The 22,049-nt window shown below is 43.6% G+C and overlaps 2 long non-coding RNA genes across 3 annotated transcripts; one reads left to right on the forward strand and one right to left on the reverse strand.

Moving 5' to 3' along the window:
• Positions 1 to 1,182: 1,182 nt before the first annotated feature.
• LOC130149245 (uncharacterized) lies at positions 1,183 to 6,867 on the reverse strand. Its single transcript, XR_008821842.1, has 3 exons — positions 6,650 to 6,867; positions 4,735 to 5,017; positions 1,183 to 3,960 (listed from the first exon to the last, which is right to left on the reverse strand). It is a non-coding gene; the product is annotated as an uncharacterized LOC130149245 (long non-coding RNA).
• Positions 6,868 to 9,636: 2,769 nt separating this feature from the next.
• On the forward strand, positions 9,637 to 18,382 carry LOC130149062 (uncharacterized). Of its 2 annotated transcripts, XR_008821767.1 has the most exons (4): positions 9,637 to 9,822; positions 16,031 to 16,071; positions 16,538 to 16,748; positions 17,785 to 18,382. It is a non-coding gene; the product is annotated as an uncharacterized LOC130149062 (long non-coding RNA). The 2 variants fall into 2 exon arrangements; XR_008821766.1 differs by having other exon boundaries at positions 16,538 to 18,382.
• Positions 18,383 to 22,049: the final 3,667 nt, after the last annotated feature.

Here is a 22,049-nt window from a genome sequence, read left to right on the forward strand (position 1 = left end):
TGAGGTTGAGGTTATAGGTAGTGCTGTATTCTAAATTTGAACTAAAACACTTTCTAACTTTGCCACCAAACATAATTCCCCAAATCTACATTAGGCTTGAAACACTTCGTATGTAATATGAAGCCACAGGAGATTTATTTTTTTCTTTTGGAATGTCTGAGGCAAATCATCTGAGATTTTTTGATTTAAAATGTAAAGAAGAACAGGCACATTTCTGACTTCTAAAAATACACTCTAAAGAGAGGAAAGTCAGCAGGTTCAGGACAAACTCAGTGACCCTGTACAAAGGAAAAGGAGATCCTGACAGCCAGTCTAGCCAGTAGCACTACACTGGAGAATCTGAAGACAGTGTGTACAAGGTGCCTTAAAACAAAACTTCTTCTTCTAGGGCTTGCTTTGCAGTCAACAAACCTTCCTGACCAGGAGTAGCTCCCCTTTGCAGGGAATATGTTTGTTTTCATTTTATGGGCACATTGCTATTTTTCTTTTGGCAGGTCTCCCACTCTTGCCTCACCACATTGCTTCATACCTGTCAGCTTCTCTTTGTACCTGGGTGCCCTTTGCTGCTCCTTGGTCATCTTGACCAGATGTCAGCTCTGCTTAAATGGTGGCAGGCAGCCATAGAATGCTTCTTTGCAAAACCAGAAAAAAATAGTGAATTAACAGCCAACATAATAAACCTACATGGACAGCTTTGGAGATCCTGGAGTTGGTTGCCTTCTTCCAAAACTGGCATGTTCAGTCCTGTCTGCAGGAAAGTCACCAAAAACCTAGTGTACACCTCAGGGCAGTTGGTGGAAAGGGTGCTGCTGACTGTGAGTCAAGGAAGAAGAATGTGGTGGGGAAGTACCTGAGGTCTGGGGACCAGCATACAAACCCCAGGCAGCCTGCAAACCGGAGCAGTAATAAATATGCCTTGCACTGCCATCCAACTGCAGAGGGAGATGCGCACTGAAAAGCTTGCTTATTTTGGAAAAAGCTGGAGAGCTTTTCTACTTCTGCTTGGCCAGCCTTTAAAATGTTAATTTCCCTGTGGTATCATAATCCAATAATCATCAGTCACCCGGATAACCTTGATAATTTTCTTTCCGGAGTTATTTCCCATTCTTTCTCTCTCTCACCCTGTTATGATCCCCTTCAAGAAACGGGCACCAGAGAAACCAGAAAGTTCAGTGCGTTTCATGTCAGGCGTGTTTATTGTAGCAGAACAATTACCACAGAATCCTATTAGTTTTATAGTGTGTTTTTATGCTGATTTGAAGGTACCAGATGAAGGTGTAATGCAACGATAGCACTCCAATTTGGTATGGGTCATGAAGGACAAAATTGCTCACTAGGGACTACCCTTTGAGCCCCAGCTCGTACCACCCAGCTCAGTAGTATTGTTTCTCCTCTCACCTGTTCATTGCCTTTTGGAGTCCAAACCATGTTTATGTGCCAAAGACCTGCACTGGGCTGGCACTGCGAGAGCAGGAGGACAGCCGGGAAATGCGGTGAGGGCAATCAATTGCTGGCTGGCTGGTGCCACCTAACACCACCTAACAACAAAGTGCTTTTGCTCACATGTCAAGGATTGTATAAGGTGGGAAGTGTTTTCAAAGCCTTCTCCTGTCCTAAAGCAGACCTCAGAAGAAAAGGGGAACTGCCACCTCAAAAGGAAGAAAGTAGCATTTTATCAATGGCCTGGTTAATTTTCTCTGACTCCTTCTATTTTCAAAGCAGTTGGTCTAAACTATCCCTATACAGCCACTGGAGGAAGGCTAGCACATCAAGAGCTCAGGACCTTGTCCTTGTTAAAGACTTCTCTTAGGATGGGAAGCCACACTAAGCAAACCCACTGAATCCAGGTCTGCTTACTTTCCTCCTCTGGCTCTTCTGTTTGCTGCGTAATCAATATCTCCATGAAGCTGCTGCCAAAGCCTGTGTGCCTGCATGGCCACAGATGTGCAGGCATCACTGTGCTCGTATTAATCATTACCCTTATCACAGTCATGGCATTTATACTGAGCGGACCAGAGCATGGCATGAAGGCTGAGCCCCGCACAGTTTCCTTTGTGACAAAGCCCGTTTTAGAGGGGTTCTGGCTGTCCTTTCCCACTGACTGCCACTGAAACAGGTCCAGTATGTATTGAAATAATATTATTTTTCTCTATTAAAATCCACAGTTTTAACCTTCCCTTTCATTTTGCAATATTAGGTCCCCCTTTCTATCATGTACCTGGGCTCCCAAGGCTGAAAGGGCAGGCCTTGGATTCAAGTGATCCTTGAGTAAAACACACAACAGGCTTTAGCAACAAAGGGTTGAACAATGTGAACCTCTCTCCTGTAATCTGTGTGGCTAAACGCTGGGTCAGAGTGGCAAAATACCAAAATACGGTATTTCATAAGGAGATTTACTTATAAAAATATGATTTTATAAGGAGATTTGATTCATGTCAGTTGTGGAAGCTTCATCTGGACACTGCACAAGTTGTCAGATCACATAACCACTTTGCAATCCCTTCCAGTTCTCCTTTTTTCCAAATGGCATCTGTAAACTAATGCAGTGCTATCCAGCCTGAAAAATAGGAAGCCTGGCTATGGCTGCTGTGCAGCTGAGGTGGTGAGGTCCTTAGGTAGTGACTGATAAGCAGCTGGAAATCAGATTAAGTTGGATGACTGTAGTCTGTTAAAGGTCCAACACAGACCTACACAAGGGACTTGGGGTGTTCCGTTCCACAGAGAGGCTGTGCAGATGAGGAAATGTTCACATACATTATTTAGTCATGAGCAGCATAAACTGAACATGCAACAGTGCATGCAAGTGGAGCTTTCAGGTGTATGTCTTGCGTATAGATGTAATCCACTAGCTGAGAAGATGCATAACAGAGGACAATAACAAAACCCAAATGCACACGCCTGCAAAAGGAACTGACTGCATATATACATAAAGGAATGTAGCTTGGATTTTTTACCAGTTTTTGGTCAGTTAAGAACATCATCTTCTTGTTTGGTTGTTTGATTAGATTTAGCACCCCATCTACCCTGGAGCTACGTCGGTAGGGAGGGAGCTATAATGGTGTGATGAATCCAGTACTGGGCTTTATGGCTGGGAAAGGTTTAAACCCTATTAAGGCTTAATTTGTTAATCCGTAAAGAAAGGAGGATTAGAAACAGAGTCTGGAGCAGCCGTGATTCTGGGTGAGCAGCTGTCCTCAGGAGTGCAGCGGCATGGTGGGCTTCACAAGGCTCTGAAGGTGGTCAGGAGACAGGGCAGCCAGAGGAAGGATGGCTCTGCTCTTCTGGGCTTAGCCAAAGTGTGTGAATATTTTGACTCCTTGCTCAGTTGGGCCCAAGTTATTCATTTCATGGCTATCCACAGATGTTTGCACAAAAGGCTGGGTTGCCTGCTTGCGCAAACTTTTTGGAATAGTTAATCTTCAGTCAGTAAATCATGGTTTGGGAGCAGAAATAAAATAGTGACTAGCAAATAAATAGCAACACAGAGCTCTCCTCTGCTGTGCCAGAAGATGAGCTGAAACCTGCGTGTTCTCCTGTGGCCATAGTGGTTATGGGCAGATCACCTCCTACCTCCTGGCCTGTGACACAGCTCCTCCTGGTCATGTTCAGGCATGGTAACATTTTCTCGTATGGGAGGATAAATGTTGCAACTATAATTATAGATAGTAAATGCATTAGAAAAGATAAAGTCTCCTGGTGAGTGACTCATGAACAGGAAAAATGACACAGCTTGTCAAAGGCATCCACAACAAATGGTGGACTCGGTTCTTTCCTCTGGCCCAGTGTGGCTGTGATTTGTAGCTCCCGAGCTGCGCTTGGGCTCAGCAGCGATTCAACTGCTGAAGCTCAGCTCAAGGGATAATGCCAGAAAATCGTAACCTGAGAAAAGATCCCTTGAACAGCATTGTTGGGCATTGTGGTGCTTGCCTCTGTTTGTCCCTCCTCATTGATTTGTTTACACTGGAACGGAAAGGTAAAACAATATTCAGTTTTGTAAACAGATCATCAGTAAAATACCCTTTGTTAATATTAATAAATAGCTTGCTTAAGAAAAACCCCTAAGTCCCTGTGGTAGGTATTAGCCTTTGGTTTCCAGTTACTCAACCTCTTTACAAGTCTTAGAGATCTCATAAACTTTGAATGTTGTAGTAAAAATATTTATAGGGTAAGTCAAAGAAAAACATAAAATTGCATTCAAGTTTTGACAGGAGTAAAACTACTTATCCTGCTTATTTTTTATTATAGAAAACTGGATGCTGTGACCTCACTAAAAAATGATAGCTATTTAAGCAGAAAGGTTGGAAAGGATTTTGTGCATGTTAGTATTTGCTTTCTGAAGTATTAATATTTACCTTGGGAAACTCTTAAGTGCTTAATTGGAAAAGACAGACAAGAGGTGCTCATGGTGTCACAGGCTATTTATGGAGTCACAACAAAACTCTGATGATAATTCCAGATGATACTTCAGTCAGGAGCTACATCGACCCGCATTTTCACTGATCTAAGATTTGAGTGTGGTGAAGGCTAGATCCACCATGAACACCCAAGTTCCACCACAAGTGCTTCATCTCAACAGCCAGATCCTAGGAGACCCACGTTCAGCTTTGTCCAGTCCTGTAGATGCTTAAAGCCCCTACAGCATCTCCATTTCCACTGGCACCCCACCCTGCTCCAGACATCACCAGCCTGCAGGGAAATCCAGAGAAGCCTTTGCCTACCTGGCCACTGCCTTACCTTGCTTGTGGAGCGTGAGCCAGCTGGCAGGCTTGGGGCGTGCTTGGTGCCTCTGACTGTGCATGGCAAACAGCACAGGGCACAGTTTCCAGGGCTGGGCTGCCTGCCTGCTGCTCTGTACTGTATCCACCTGTACTGGGAAAGGGAGACCCACTTTTAGATTCTCATCTGGTCTCAGATCCTCTCAGATCCCAGGGAAGTGCTTGGCACATCTGAGATGTGTTTTCCTCCATCCCTTTGTTGACTTGGTGGTGTGTTGTAGTAAGTTAGATATTTTGGAGGGCTGTAAGTGAGGACAAGGCACTGATTAACCTCTAGGTTGCAAAGATACTTATGTAAGGTATGGAAAAGCTGCAGTCAAATCAGACCCAGACTGAGAGAAATCAAGGTTGCTGCTCTCTGGTAAATAGGCTTTTTAGGAGACCTGACAGTGAACATTCTAAATCACTAACCTGGCTTAAAAATTCAGGCATAAGTCCCATAACGGAGTCGCAAAGTTTGGTCTGGGCTGAGAAGAGAAGCAGAACAACATCAGCAAATGCTTTGCTTAAAATGCCTGTGCTAATGGTGAGGATTTCCACCCCGCAAGAGACTGTCCAGTTGAAAAGCTGCTTGATGGGTATGAGGACAGCTTAATCACAGGTCTTGAAAAGCAAGTGTCACATAAAACATCTAGTACAAGTCTAAGCACTAAATTCTCAAGTGATCTAAGCTGCTGCTTAGGCACTAAAACAAGTAGCTGGGGTTTTTTTTAAGATCTGAAGTGAAAAATTTGATCATCATATCCCAGAGCACTTGGACTGGACAGCAGCTGAGAGGCTGTTGGAAAAATCTTTTCACAAACATTTTCAACAAAAAAATTCTTTTTGTCACTTTCTCGATGAAGATTGAGTCTTCTTCCTCAGCGGCAGGGTTTCAGTGGTGGCTCATGCTGCACAGGCTGTAAGGCATCTCTTCCTCAGACTGAGAGCTGGGGGGCAGGCAGCTGCTGCAAGGGGAGTCTCCCAGGATATCCCCTGCTGTAAAAACTGCCACATTCCTGATTCATTCCAGGTTTTGGATTTAAAATTACTTAATAAACCCTGGAGTTTTTTGGGGGGCAAACATTAAAAAGTCGCCCCCTCTTTAGCCTCGGCCATGCATCCTTGTGTTGTTCTGGCAACTGGGCTGGGAGCGCCGTTTCCCTGCAGGGAGCCCGGCCGAGAGTTTTGCTCAGCCTTGCTGGGTGGGGGTGTGTGTGGGGGGGGGGGGGTGGGGGGGGACGGGGGTGGGGGGGAGGTGGCAGCTCATACCGCTGTGCTTAACACCCACAGCTCTGAAAGTGTTAACACACACCTGGAGCTTTTTATTGCTATTATAAAATGGGGGCTTAGTTAACTTACTGTCCCACTATATTTAGACAAAAAATATCCAAACTTTTCAAGACTACAAGCTAAAAAATTTTAAAAAAAAGTGCTATAATTGTAAGTCCCTGTCTCTGTTTTGAGGCCTCTTTTTCATTAGGAAGTGGCCAATATATGACTGTTGTTTCTCTTCCTTTGTCTTTTGTAGAGGAAGCATTCTGACTTCTCATAAGGATGGTTTTTATGGGTAACAATACAGAAATAATTTCATAAGAACTCTCACTTCTTGCAGCGTCAGCTACAAGTTACAACATAAAACCACCAAACCCTTGAAGATTATGTGAGAGCTATAGTTTGATGAGCCATTAAATCAGGTAACCATTATTCTGGAGATTTTAGTCAAAAAAATGTTTTAATGCTGTCTTTTCACTGCACTGCTTACTTTGCATGATCCTGTTTTTAATCAGCTTCCTCAGTAACAACCATGGATAAATACCACCTTCACATGTGTGCACAAGTCCTGAACTTTGAACGAATGCAGTATGTTAATACATATTAATCTGTTTACTTACTTAGCCTGTGTCTGGTCACAGCCAATAAATCCACAAATCCAGGAGCTGCTGATTGTATGGCGGGCATGTAAAACACAGTACACAAAGGAAAACCTGGAAATTTGTCAGCTCATAGAAAGCTGGACCTTACTTTTTAAAATGGGATGGTACATATGCCGAAGACGTGCCTTCAGAAGTGCACTGCTGTTTACCAGGCAGCTTGTTTGGTTTTGCATAGGTTGCAGAGCAGGATGCTGCTGTCACCTCAGGGATATGATCCCAAGTTCACTGACTTGCTGGATGTTACCTATGAGCTCAGCCTCACTGAGAGCACCCAAGTCTCATGTGAGACTCAAACCAAGCACTGGGGGTGGGGTGGGGGCTGGGTTATTTGACTTTCCCCACACCCCCTTGATAGAACCTGAAAGGGGCTGAGTAAGACTCATGTATTTACATTTATCCAGAATTGGTTTCTTTATAGGAGGGACACATAGATGTTAATTAGGTACAAAGATATTGTGCAACCTCACCAGAGAGGCATGCGGTACTGCCTTGCTTTGGGTGTGTTAGCGCTGAGCTTGATGTTGTAATGACTGTGCCTCATTTGAGGGCTTAGGGGTAACTGGCCTCCAGGGGTATTACACTTTGAGTTTGAACTATATACTAAAATCATCTGACTTCTTGTTTGGAAAGAGAAAGAAATCTTTGCTGTAATTTATGTCACCTTCTGAATGGGACAAAAGTCTGAGGGGGAGCATCCAGGTACTGGTTCTTCTCAGCACAATCTCCCCATCTCTCCCCCGTGCTTGTCTTTGGAATTATGTTTCACCAGCATGCGGATCTGGGACAGAGCCTTCTGGAGTAAAGCTGTGCCATCATTTGACTGAAAAAGTGCTACTAGTTGGGGGCTTGGGGGACGCGGGTCTCCCCCCTCCCTGAGCTCTGCTTTCTATAAGTGCCTCTGGAGCTCACTCCGTGTAGTGTACCGGGGGTCCAGTAACACTTTAGTGAAGACAGATGTTAATGCTGAGTGAGCAGAAGCTAACAGACTCACAGAGCAACCTTGGCAGCTCGCCCCATTTTTCAGATTTCAATGTACCTACAAAAACTTTAAAAAAACCCAGAAGAAAGCCCTCTCTACATTTTGGCCTAGAGCAAACTCTGGTGTAAGTAGTTCATCAAGACACACTCTCTTTAGCTCCTTAAACACACAGCTAGATCAAAATAAAGTATGAAGAGCATAAAGTAACTCACAGACACCGTTTATTAACACTGAGGCCTGCTGCAGGAAGAAAGTGACCTAGTAAATATCCTCCCTGAGTAGTAAAATAGCTGCTGTAAGGAGTTATAAGAACTTTTGTGAGCTGTAATTCCCTAAGGAAAAAAAAAAAAAAAAAAGAGAGAGGTTTTTACAATCTTTCATCTCTGCTTGAAAGCAGAAATAAAAAGCCTGCCCCTAAACTACTAGGTGCTTGTGAGCAGCCTGCTAATAATGTCATCTTCTGTCTGGTCTTAAAGGAGAAGGAGAGATATGGAAAGAAAACAAACCCCACAAACAGCACTGGTCAGCTTTATGAGAGCTGCAACTTCAAAGACTGGAAGAAATGCTCTGCAGACTGGCTGTTCTGAAGATCAAGAGTTCAGGAGTTTTAAAGGGCCTTTATTAGAGAAAATTCTGCATGAGAAACTAACAATCCCTGATAATACTGCAAATGGGTGTCTTGCACTGGCAGTCCTGCATGTAACTAACTTACCTGAGCTCTGAGGAAAAGCTAACAGTATGAGCCTACTTATTTTTTGCTTGTATATGTTGTATTTTAACCAAGCATATTTTGCACAAGGCTGCAGTGTTGGTGATCCGTGCGAATACCATCCCTTCTTTACTGGTGACTAAACTGAGATGGAGTGGAAGTGCAGCCAAAGTTTTCATAAGCAGTCTTAGGTTTGGGCTCCTTCCATCTGCGTTGCTGAGCATGAGATACAGAGGTGTTCCTATCGGGGTGCTCCAGATCAGTGTGATGGCAGATCTGGAGGGTACTGCCCTGTCCCCAGTGGAGGCTCTATGCAGAAAGGAGGAAAGGATTGCAGGATGTCATGAGGAAACGGATTCATAATCCAAGTGGTCTCCTCATTAAAATATCCATTTTCTGTTCTGAAAACAAGCAGGACAGTGGCAGTTTAGTCCTTTTGGTTTGCTTTTTTATTCTAGCAAAGCGTAATGCATTAGTTTTACTAATGGAGGCACACGCAATACTTCTGACAATGTAAGAGTAATGCAGATGTGTAAGTTCCTTAGACACTCTGATATCTTTATCAATATGAGCAGGAAAAACAAGGCAGAAAATACATGCTGAACTATGTCCAATTAAATGTATTCTTGCTTATCCTCTCCCTGTATCCATTTTTCCCCCCTGTGGCAACTGCGACTGAGTTTAGCTGCACAGTGTCTAAGAAAGTTTACAGCAAATGTTCTAGTGATCAGAAACATGATCATCCTCAAAGGATTTAGGACAGTAAAGAGAACACATATCAAAAGAAAAGCTAGAATGATCTCTCCATTTGCCGCATAAACAACAGTGAAATATGCTATAAAGAAATGCAGCAGATTGTGTTCTAGATGCCAGCACTGCGCTTGCAAATAATGAGTTAACCAGTAAGTTGACTGAAATAAATGTGCATTTTTTTTTTCTTCTGTGGACAACTGAGTCTCTAACAAGAACCACGTCTGTAATAAAAGTTATGATGTCTCTAGCAGGAACTGGTAGTGCAAATCAAACATACCATTAGCTTGTCAGGCTCAGCCAAGTGAAATAACAAGCAGCTGGGTAGTGCTGTACACTGAAATGGAAAACTGTTGCCCCTTAACAGAAGATTTCCTCAGAGAAAATTAAGCATGAGGGGCAGCGACAGACCTGGTTATTCATGAGCATGGTGTCACGGGGAGGTCAGTGGAAGGACCTTACTTAAACCATCATTCTGGTTCAGGAAATGCTGCCTGACTCCTGAAGTTAGCAGAGCAAACTCTCCCCAACACCTCGATGAGTAAATCAGGGTAGTGGGGAAGTGCATGGCACCAGGGAAAACGGAAAGGGAAGCTGCAGCATGTGATTTCGCATCTGACCAGCCACGCTTGGCCATGAGACTCAAGTGCTTTCAGCTCTGAGGAGACGGAGGGGAGGATGGATTGTGCCTGGGTAAGGGGAGAAAGGGAATCTCTTCTTGTTTCTAAGGGTACTGAAGAATAAACCTGGAAAGTGAAACATTTCCCTATGGTAGACCGGGAATTGGATGCAGACTGTGCTGGGCTAGATGAGTGTTTGTACTTTGGGCTTTCAGCTAAACCCGAGCTGTTTGTGTTGTCGCACGCTCTTTTACAAGCTTTTGGCTGATGGAGCCTGGGTGGCAGAGTGGAAAATTGTTTGGGAGGTTTGCGTAGCCGTGTGTGTGTTCTGTGGCCCCGAAGCCAGACGTTGTTTATTGAGTCCTGCAAGGGATCCTGGTAATCGTAGCTGATTTGCAAAAGCATATCTGTTGCCCATGTGTATCAATTAGATTGCAGTATTTGTGTACAAATCACAGGCTTGATATTGATCCTGCAGCTTGTGGCCAGCTGAGAGCAGTTTTACGCTTGTGTGGAGGGTGTAGCTGTGGTACCCCATTTAAAAAAAATTCTGCTGCCCTTGCAAAGGTGCACCCAGCTTTCAAATGCAGGTGTGTCTCTAGCAGCTCACTCCAGTTGAATTCCAGCCCATGAAATGTCCACAGACATCTCCACACTGCAGGCACCTGCTCGGCCTGCTGAGATCCCCAGCTCCTCGCCTGGGTCATGAAAGCCCCATATGCATTTTTGAGGCAGCAGCCAGTACCAGAGCAGGTTGGGCTGCACTTCCCAGGAGCCAGGTCTTGAAAGAGGGAATTTTAAAAGAGGTAATAGTGCTTTTTATGGCTCTGAATGCTCTCTGTTCCCATCCTTTTCTTGATGCTGGAGTATGCCCAAGTCTGAATAGAAAATGAAGGAAACAACATTTTGACCAAAAAGCTTTCTTTTCACAGAGCAATTCTAAACCACTTTCATGTGCCTGTGGTACATGTAAGCACTGCTTCCACCAGTGACGTGTCTAACCAAACCCGAGGGAGTGTAACACCACCACTCCTGAAGTGGAGCTGCCAGGCCATTCCTGGGCTGGCAAAGGTCCCCCCCAGTCTCTGTCAGGCATTCGAGCTCTCAGCCTTCTGGGGGGCAATAGAGACCTTGGAGGCTCAGCCCTGACTGACACTGCCCAGGGCAACTTTTGAGATCCAAATTTTCAGAATAAGATCTGGAGTGTAAAAGGCATAGCAAGCTCTTGCCCCAGCTCTAATAACTATAATTAGTTAGAAAAATGCTACAAGTATATTGCAAAAGAAAATTTCCAAATGCTTTTCTTTGCAACTGTTTCATTATATTTTTTTCAAAATACAAAAATACAGTTGTGTTAATTTTTGTCATTCAGTAACAAGAAAGGAAAACTCTCTCTTCCCTTCATCCTTCCCTGCCTCAGGAAAAAGGGAAAAAGGGGAGGGAGGAAGAAAAGAGGGTTGCTGGCATGATAATGACTTGAAATGTTTTTTCTTGAAAAGTTAAAACATTTTGGAAAGAAATTTTCCACATTTCTTCTTGCTTTTGAAAGAAGAAATCCTTTTTGAAAGAAAGAATCCTTTTCAAGAAAAATGCTTTAAACTCCAAGTATTGGCTAACTTTATAAACAAAATTCTTTCCCTGTTTTATTAAGGGAAGTAAACAAGGCAGAAGTGATGGCTGAAGCAACAATTTCCAAGATGATTGACACATGAGAGCTTTTATCTTTTCAACTATAAACTTTGATTGGTTTTCGTCCCCCCTGCCTCACTTCCTCCTTTCCTCTTTCTAAAAATTATTGCCTTTCAGTTTGTTTTAATGGTGTTTATGTAATGTCATAAATATTCTTGTTTAGAGCTGTAATTATTCCCTACGATTAATTCTGTTCATTCTGAGGTTGTGCAATTTTTTCACTGGAGGATATGTCTTTCATGTTCATGTGTTTCTCCATGTAAAATGCAATGTGTCCAATACTAAAGCCATGCCTGGGAAGGCAGGGTTAATGCTTTTCCTTTTTGCCGTGGCAATGTTTGGAAGCATTTTTGTGGAGTGTTTAGTATCATTCCTCTTCGGGTTGGGATTAAGGTAATTGATAGGGCATTGAGCCAGGGGTCCTTTAGCTGTCCAACCTCTGTTACATGGGGTGGAAGCATTCCATGGCCAAAGTCACTTCCTTTCTCTTTCTTTTATATCCCATTAGTCTGCCTGTGTTTTCGATTTCAGAGGAATTCCTATAAATACATCGACTGTAGCTGCTAATTGTGGGTAAAACATCAACTATGTGGAGGCGGTGGGAGTTTTCCCAAAATAAGGACTACAGGACTCAGCCCTCTGTACTCTCCAAAATGTATTTGCAGTAAGTGAAGATAATGATCAGCATTTTTGTGACAACTGTTCTGCGTTACGTTAGGGCAAACAGTTGAAATCAGACCTTAAGTAACAGGCTGAGTCCCACCCAACACTGCAGAAGTGACTGACAGTGCATAAAGGCCAGATGTATGTACATGGTGCCCAGCACGTCTACCTTTGGTGCTGTGCCTCACGTAACGAGTTAAAAGGAGATGGACAGCAAGACTTTCATGCCCCAGAGCAAAGGAAAAAAATCTTGGAGGAACAGAGTTAAAATTATACTTTAAAGAACGTGTAGAACATATACTCAAAATACACAGCTTGTCTGCTTCAGTGTATTTCAGGGATATTTTTATGTGGTATAATTTTCTCCTAATGGCTTAGCAGCTTGAAAAGCCTAATCTTCTGGAAAAGTTTGGCTGTCATCCTCATAGCCAGTTTCGCAAGCAATCGCATTAATGCCCAGATGAATTGACTGTGATTATTCAGCATAAAATGAAAGAAGTTATGCACTATTTGGGGAACCTGTAGAGTTTAATTTTTGTTCAATTCATTTGCAGAAGCCCTCTAGGCAGCTTCTAGTGCCAGCTGGGGAAGGGTTTGTAGCAGGGGATCAGCGTGCTGTTTAACACCCGGAGGAGGAACAGGCTGGAAGCACAGGGTCCTGCTCTCGGCCCTGCAGGGGCCCTGCAGGGACACCTCAGTCCCTGGAGGAAACCTGCTCCATGCCATGGGGGTCCTGCGGTTGCGGAGGGGGTCAGGACAACCTGGCACCTGCAGAAAGGAGAGAGCTTGGGGCACAGCCCTCGCTAAACCAGACCATAGTTTTGCCAGGCTCATTCAGTTGTATCTGGACCTAAAAAAGAAAAGAAGAAAGGAAAAGTGACTAGAAATGTAGTTTAAATAAAACAGTCTGTAAAAAGAGGCAGGAAACTGTTGGGAGACCTCAGTGGAAAATCCCAGAAGAGGCGGGTATCCCCACATGTTCCCTTTCTAGGCCCTGTCACAGAGCGGGGCATCTCATTAGGTCATGTTTACCGATGGCGCTTGTTGTCTGTCTCCTGATTCAGCCCCCGACAGGACATGGGGAGGACAAAGCCTGTCCTAAGTGACCACCGATGGAGCCAGCCCTATTCATGGATTAGGGCTGCCATGGAAACTCAGTTTGCAGAGCTCACCACTGCAAACATGGAATGAATGGCCAGGTCAGCACCCGAGATTAAAGGGGAGGGAAGGAGGGAGTTGAGCAACTGTTTGCTGAACTCATTTCAGGAGCTTTCCTGGAACAGTCCAATATTCCAGAAATCGGAATGAAGAGTTTTTAGTTTAAACCAGAGTGAGGATTCCCCATGTTTGAGAAAAGCGTTGTGTCCTTTGGATGCCTTCAGTGAAGGACAGCAGCAGAGCTGAGCTAAGTATTGATTTAAGTTCAGAATAACCTTAAAAGACCTAAAAGAGGTTTAATGATCAGCCGTATGTGGAAAATGAATCCCAGAGGGCTTATCGTTTAATGTAATGATTTATGCAATGTGTTATCTGCCACTTGGTTTGGATACTTGTATTTTGATCATTGTGAGACAAAACTCATATCCAGGTTTTAACTGCACAGATCTATTGGCTAGCTAATCCTAGATGCGTTAAAAGCATGACTGGCTGTTTCAACACCTGGAAAATAAAACTTCTTTTACCACCTCAAACAATGAAGTTTGCAGCAAAGTATGTTTTAACAAGCATCTCTGCTTTTTTTTTTTTTTTTCTCCCCCATATTAAAAATGATATATTTTTTCCCTCCAAGTCCAATGGCTGAGGGATAGCCCGTGATTTAGGAGACCTCAATTTACATCCTACTCTCTTATAGTCTTCCTTATGACTTAGAATAAGTTCCTCTGTCACAGGAGTTCAGAGAAACCTAGGTGTGGTCTCCACAGTCTGGTGGCATCTACCCTAAGGGCTACCTGTGTGTTGTGAAATGCTTAGCTGGAAGCTGGGCATCTGGGAGCCAGCTCTGCTCTGACACCCAGCACAGATGCACAGAAAATACCTTAAAAGCCAGGAGTACGATTCATCCCTTCAGACTTTAGACCTGGAGGGAGCGGAGATGGCTAATGTGATGTTATTAATTTCTTGTTGAAACCATTGCTCTTGGTATATACAGCTGTGAGCAGCACACTTGGTGAAGTTAGAACAAAAAGCTAGGACATGAAAGCCTGGAAGGCAGATGCAGTACTCTGGTAGGTACAACTTCCTAGTTGGATACTGGTGTTCTGAATGTTATTACTTGACTGTGTTTTTCAGCCAGCTGGGCACCCATTTTGGAGTACTTTTGCTTAAAACTATGTCCTTAGCAAGGGAAATGTCAGAAAACACATTATTAAACTCAAAATTGAACCTATGGATCCTTTTCCAGACAGTAAAACATTTTCTCTCTCAGTGGAAGAGACTGTGGTTTGACATTCTTCGTCTTCACAAATCCAAGTTAACCAGTTCTTTTTATCAGAGTTATTCCTATGTGCTGTAAGGCAGTTCAAGTATCTTGCTGAGGTTAAACTGGTTGGTCATTCCCCAAATTTTCCATTTCTGCATACGATAGCATGTCAGCCTTTCTCTAGTGCTCTGGGGCCTCATAAACCCCCATGAGTTTCTAATGGCTCAGCAGTTGCCCTGGTTAAGATGAAAACTGGATTTTCTCACTCCTTCCTTGTGTTGGCCTTATGCAGAGAAGTTGGAGGGTTTAAAACTCTGCTGAATGAAAAAAAAAAAAAAAACAAAACCTGAAGGAGGGGAGAAATGTTGGAAATCAAGCAAAGTCAATGGCAAAACCTTCACGGTTTTTACTGGGAGGCAGACCTGGATCCGTGGGCATAAAGCTGAAGAGGGCAGATTGTGGGTTACGTGAAACTAGGCACTAGCAGTACACACAGGAGAGAACATCCAGCCTCATACAGTGCCCTCAGAATTATCTGTTTGTAGCAGCACACAGAAGAAATATGAACTAAAAGAAGGGAAACTGTAAAAGTTTGATCACCTAAGGTTAATGTTTGAGCAACTGGAGCTGTCTGCAAATGTAGATTTGTAGGTTCTGTGCAGGCACACTCATTTCTGCAGAGCTGCTGTGGGATCTTGCTTCACACGTGCACATGCAAACCTTAGCCACCCTTTTTGCTCTGATTCACCTGGAAGAATTGACCTGAACAATTGTTTTCCTTTGTTCAGATCCAAAGGGACCTGAACAAAATTTCTCTCAGTCTGTGGCTCAATAAGTAAAAGTCCACATGCGTGTGCATCTGGCTCACTCTGGCTGGGCTTTTTCTGCTTATAGAAATTCTAATAGTTTCTTGCTAAATACACTAAAGAGGTTCCACAGATCCTCATTTACATATGTTTTATATTATCTATGTTTTTGCTTTTCATGGTTTATTCTTCCCTCCCACAAGTTACCACTCTTCCCCTTCATTAACCAGCCTAACTGAAAGCTGACATTTTCTGATTTATTGTTCCAAGTCCTCTTAAAGTCGCCAGTCAGAAGAATAGCTGTGCCCCTGTTTGGTTCAAGGAAGACATTTAATACAGATTTTGTCTTTCCTGTGCTCAAAAATATTTTTTCCTCTGTCCTCAGTAAGAGATGAAAAGATGACCCTGCAGAGCAAAAGTCTCCATTGAATCAGCCATCAGAGAGGAGGCAGGCTGGGTTTTTCATTTGAGTTTATTTTGTTTTGTGCTTAAATATATTTTGTTAACCCATGTTGGGAAAAAAAAAAGGGGGGGAGAGTTGCTAAAAGAAGAGCATTACATCCCACTGGAGTTCAGCCTGCAAGCTACCCTTTCTTGGGAGCTGCCTTGAGTTCCCTTGCATTTTGCTTCTGCAGACAGGGTGTTTTATCTGCTTTTTAGCCTCTGACCCAGAGGTGTGACCTTTTCACTTTTATCTCTTTCAGAGTAAGCCTGGGCCCTGTCAAAGTTCCCCGAGAGACTAATGGTAAGTGCAGAGCAAGAAGGGTCATTTCTGACAGTAAAAGAGGACAAAGCATGGCAGCGGGTGACGGTGAGGTGCCCCCGGGACAGGTACCTGCAGCGGTGCGGTCCGAGCGGCTGAGCGGCCATCCCTGCCAGCGCCCCAGCAATGCATAGCAATGATGGACGGAGTGCCGGCAGCCGAGGGCTAATCCCTGCTAAACCATCCCTGCCTCCCACCCGAGCATTGCGGCAACAATAAATAAAGGCATAACCAGTTTCAGGAGAGGTGCTTGCTTATCTCCTGTTGTTTAAAGCAGACAGATTTAGCCTCGGTATAAAACGGGTCATGGAAATAATATTCAGCTGTGACTCTTAGCATTTATGGTTTTTAATTCTCCCATCTTTCTACAAAGAAGTCTTTTCTGTGTCCTTGAATGACAGATGTGCTAAGGCTTTAAAAATGTACTTTCAGTTCTTCTATTTTACAGATCTGCAAAATCTGGGTTCTGGGATGCCTTGCGGCGGTGATGTCAGCAATAGCATCTCTCAAACTGCCTGAAGAGGAAAGGGAAAATCAGCACAAGAAAAATGTATCTGTGACACAGAGCTGCCTGGGAGGTTTCCTACCAGGGTCCTCCCTGATGCTGGAGCAGGAAAAGATGCTGCATCAGTGATGTGATTGAGTTTCCCTTTCATGGTGTAGGTATCTGTTTCAGAGCCTCGGCAGAGGATGCTGCAATGGGTCCTGTTTGTCCTGCTCGCGCATTGAGGGAGGGCAGCCATGCAGGAGCTGCAGAGGCTCATCCTGCCTCAGGCTGCTCTGTGATGCATCAGCATGTGTGGGACAAGCACGGCTTCAGGCTGCTTTATTTCCTGACCTCAGTGGAGAAGAGGGAAAGGAAAAGGCGAGTCACAGCTGCATGCTGTGGGATTCCCTCCTTCTGTTTTGGAAAAGAAATTGCAGAAGGGAGTCATAGAGCCAGGGAAAAAGAGTGAGGTGTTTTTTGTGCTTTTGATTCAAAGCCTGCAGTCTGCCTTGTGTGGTTCTGCTTGGTTCCAGTGGGTGTGAGATTGGACCAGAGCTTATTTTCAAAAAAGGGGTGTGAGGGGTGTGCAGAAAATTCCTTTACAAGAGAAGGTCCTGCATCACAGGGAAACCTCTCCACCCCATACTGTGAGGAATGATGTCCAGCTGGAGATCCCTATTGCAGGGAAGCATGAAGAGGTGACGTGTTCTGTTAGGGAAAGGGAGAGTTTTCAAGTATTTGTTTTTTATTTAAAAAATTACAGAGCTGCTCTCTATAAAAACCTTTCCAGTTTTAAATGGAAACATTTCAATCCAGCTTATGCTAGAGGTGAGGGCTCTGACCCTCAGGAGCTTCCATATGGGGATGAGGATCAGGAGCACAATCCTTATAGACATGGCTAGATATAGCTATAAAATGGGGCATAGCATGTGTTCAATATCCTGTAAAATACACAAGATAGCAAAGATTAGGGAATCCTCTCCTCTCCAGCTCTCTTGTGCCCAAAACCCACTTCATGAATGTAGCAATAATTGACCAGAGCCCACCAGAGTAAAACCACTCACCCATTAATAACCCAGCCCAACAAAACTGAGATGCTTTGTTATAGACGATGATTTTGCTTTTTCCTACAACACAAATTGCTCCTAAGAACGAAGATGGCTTGTACACTTTAATGCGCATTGCTCATTTCTTCATTATATTTCCAGTGTGTGCCCTTGGGTGGAGTCTACTCATCTGCAACATCTCTGCTCTCCCCCCAGACCAACCGCTGCGTGCCAGAGGCTGGTGCTCATCCCAGCTTCCAGTGTGTGCAGCATCAGTGGAACATGAATCATGGCTGGTGTTTGGGCTCTGTAGACAAAGTTTCAGATTTCCAGCTCTTCTGTCTGATTGTGACAGTGCTCTTATTTACCTTTCTGTTTTCTTCCAAAAAAAAAAAAAAAAGGGTTAAGGCAGGAGAAAGAAAAGTTCACCCAGAAATGAACCATAAATGTCCACCTCTCAGTTGTACATAAAACTTATTTTGCACTTATTTCCTAAAATAACTTCTTTTTTAAGAACTTTTTAAAAGAAAAAAACCCAAACTTATTGAAACTCATGGGCAGAGAATTCATTTGGTTCACATTGATGGTCTCCTTCAGGCTAATGGCTGAATTTGGCTTTAGAAAAACTGCGTTACTGTTAGGGGTTTGTCTTGCATGAACAGTAAATAGACTTTCAATGGCCAAGATTCTTTGTGGTAACTCATCATAAATCAATGTAAGGAACAATATCAAAAAGTAAAAATGGTATTTTGCCACTGTGGCGGATCTTAAAGTTTTCAAATGTCTAATGTTAATTTTAACAGCTCTTCCCTGGAAGCAAAAAAGCTTCTAACCTCCCATGGAAGCTGCTATCCAGGACTGGAGCCAGCTACGCTATACTATCTCTCCTAGTTCTTCTGTCTTCCTTCCTTGGAACTTTCAGCTGCCACCAGATCCCAGTCACTTCTGACAGTTTCTAGTGCCACTTCCTCAGGGTAGGATTTGAAGCTGGGTATCTATTGCTGTTCTCTAGATATATATATATTTTTTATTATTGTATGATTGTGGCTAAGCCCACAAGCCCACAATCCTCCCTCCTTCCCCACCAAGTAATTTATTGGAAGTAACTGACTCCCAAACCCGAAAGTATCCCTTGTATCAGACAAAAGAGAAGAAGGGTCCAGTTAGGGTCTGGAGAAGCCTGGGTACAACTCTCAGCTCTGACACGTCACTTCTCTGCAAGCAGTTACACTTCTTTGCAGCCCACACATAAAACAGAGATATAAAAATGGTCAGTCACAAAAGTGGTTTCAAGTCTTGCCTCAAAATTTGCCATGTCACTAAACTGTCATGATTTTTTTACCCTCTGAATTTGAGGCTGTGGCATATAAGAAACTGACCCATTTTCAATTTTTTTTCTGAAACCTCTTTGTTAAACAGATGTCAGGTAACAGGCTTTTGGTAAAACAGGATTGTGCAATGCAATTCCTGAAGTTGGCTCATGGGACATCTCTGCCCATCTTTAGACTTTAAGCTTGAGACATTGTACCTGACAGTGGTGTTAACCGAGGTTTTGATTTTGGGGGCATTTTTATATGAAGAAATCCAGAACACAGACTCTGTTATGCATGCATGAAAGTACTTTTCTGGGATGATATACTTCATTTGGGCATATACCTATTGGCAAAATGGCTTTGGTTGATGCCCACTGTCTCTTCACCAACAAAATTTAGTTACAGCAGTGCACTGGTGAATGGTGAATTTCTTAAAGCAGAGAGTCTCCTCAGATCCATACTCATACCAGCTTTGTCAGATGCAAATATTCCAACATCACATGCGTTTTTGCAATCCTCATTGCAGACAGTTAATTACAGGATGATTCAGGGCACTCTAAGGAGCCAAATTTCCCTATACAGTCAAAGAGGAGCAGTCTCTCCAAGGGTGTTTCAAGGCAGGGCTATTGGCTGCCCAGTGCTAGACGGTATGACTGTCTCCTTCCCAAATAATACAGTCTCTCGCAAGAAAATCATGAATCAGTCTAAAAAATTGCAGGACTTCTTAAAAACAGAAGGGGTAATTTTGTTTGCTTTTCTAAGTGCACTCGTGTCAGTTTTTCAGGCTGTTCCCCTCCAGCCATGATGGCAACACATTTACTATGTGATTGAGCTCCATATGGGCTCTTGATTCCCAACTCTGGGCCTCCTGCAGTAAAAATAGTAATATAGAAAGGTAGAAAGGCTCAGAAAACAGCTGCTGGAGAGGCCTTCTTGCTTTCCTGCAGGCTTTTCACCTGGAAGCTTGGCAGCCTGTTGGCAGGGCTGGCTGGGAAGCCCTGGGGCCATGGCACCAGTGGGGAAGGACCCCTGGTTTAGAGTCCCTCAGGGTGCAACGAGCAGGCTAAGTCCCTGGAGTTGATATGAAACAGGATTGTTTTCATGGAATAGAGGAGAATCTTATTCCTTTCCAGCTTCAAAGGGAACCCACAGGACCAGATCCTGCAAGGTTCTGCACACAGATCCAAGTATCTGATGCACGCAGAGAACAGTGTCAAATTTGGTCTTAGCTTATTGTCATTACAGATTTTCAGCTGCAGTGAGTGCACTTCTACTTTGTTCTTCCTCAAGGCAGGCTTCTGTTCAGTTATGCCAGTCATTGCTTGAGAATTGCAGACTGATTTTCCAAATCTGTCCTTGGAAATCTGGTGTCACAGCTTTGCTAATGCTACTTAGTGACGTTGCCTCTTTTAAGCCATATATTATCTTCTCTTGATAATACTCAGTGTGGTGTGACTAGCACATGCAGACCGTATTTGCTGGGTTATACAGTGGCTTCAGGTAAATAAGGGGAGAAAACAAAGTGAAAAAAGTGGTTCTGGAAATATTCATTCTGTAGCCTGAATGTAAAAGGTGGCAAGAGGCACATGAAAATTTTCATTAGCCTGTAGGAGAGACAGAAAGGTTTGGGTTATAAGGACCTATTATTATTTCAGATTACATAAGGCTAAAGAGAAATCCTTTATGAGGCTTTTAGGATGCGGTCATCTGTTCCTTCCCCACGCTATAAGCTCTCTGTCTCCCTCTTTGATGTGAGCAGATCTGTAACCTGGCTTCTGTAATTCCCATCAAACCTCCTTACAATATTGTTCATTCTAATAATGCCACTGATAACACTAAACCCAGCCAGTTCCCTAGGATACAGCACAATAAATGTTTTATATAGCACCCTCCCTATAAAGTAGCCAGAGGAAAAATTGACAATGAGAAGTGTAGTAGACAGGAAAAATTGGGGGTAACATAAATTTGGGCAGTGGGAGAAAGTTTTGTACATTACAGAAAGATTAAATATAAGCTAAGTCAAGACAAGAAGAGTGAACTGTGGTAGAAGTGGGAAATGTGTAATGAGAAATGGTTCTTTTTCTGGTAAGTGGAGAAATGGAAATTATGTTTTGAGATTCAGGTTCAGAAAGGTGATAATTGAAGAAGCAAAAGAAGTAGTGAAAGAGCAGATCAGGGAATAGACATGGGGCAGAAGGACTGGAAAAATGTGTGCCTGGGGGCTCAGAAAATGAGGCAAGCCTAAGATCTCGAAAATGAAGGAGGGCTTTGGCATTGGAAGGGAAACCACCAAACAGGAAGAGAATGTTCTGCTTCCAGCAGGTGACACTCTGGCAGTGCACTGACCACTCTCCTTTGAGATAAGAACATGGCTGAGCCTGTCTACGTCAGGCAACTAGCAAACACACTAACATGATGGGTCTGATCTGGTTCATTCTAGACTGAGGAGGCTCAGGAGACTTAAGACAAGATAAACCAGCTGGCATTAGCTGGATGTGTGTAACTGCACTGCCCACATCTTCAAACTGGATCTTCTCTCACCACAGGAGTTTCTAGCAGTTGCCTTGAAGAGCACTGAACAGTCCTCTTGGAGGAAAAGCCAACCAACATCTTTTCAAACACACTTTGTTTTACTGCAACTGAACACTAGGCTCAGCAGACATGATTATTGGCAATGTGCTGTGAGACAAAAGAAAAGGTGGCTATAAAAAGCTGTGGAATCTGGGACCCTGCTTCCAAAGTGCAGGCAGCCTCCGAAGCCTGGTCTTGTAGGCAAAAAGGCAATCTGACCATTTTACACCCCAGCAGCCTCTCAGCAGCAAACAGGCATGACCCATGAGGATTTAAATATAAATGTTTCTGATTTTGACCTGCTTCTAATTCCTTTTGATCCTTAAGACTAACTTTGTTCTGCTTATACATGTGCGGTGCTGGTACTGTAGGGCTGCTCTTTTTTGGAGGACTAAACACAGCAGTGCTCAGGATGTGTCTTGGGTTTGTCCTCTATTTGATAAGGTACAAAACCATCCTGCTGCCTACTCTGCCAGGGGCTTGTTTCTCTGTGAAAATCCTTTCTCTTAATCCTTGATTTTTGATTGAGAAAATATTCTAACA

Source organism: Falco biarmicus, chromosome 4 (assembly GCF_023638135.1).
Source record: "Falco biarmicus isolate bFalBia1 chromosome 4, bFalBia1.pri, whole genome shotgun sequence".
In the NCBI taxonomy this organism is placed as follows: domain Eukaryota; kingdom Metazoa; phylum Chordata; class Aves; order Falconiformes; family Falconidae; genus Falco; species Falco biarmicus.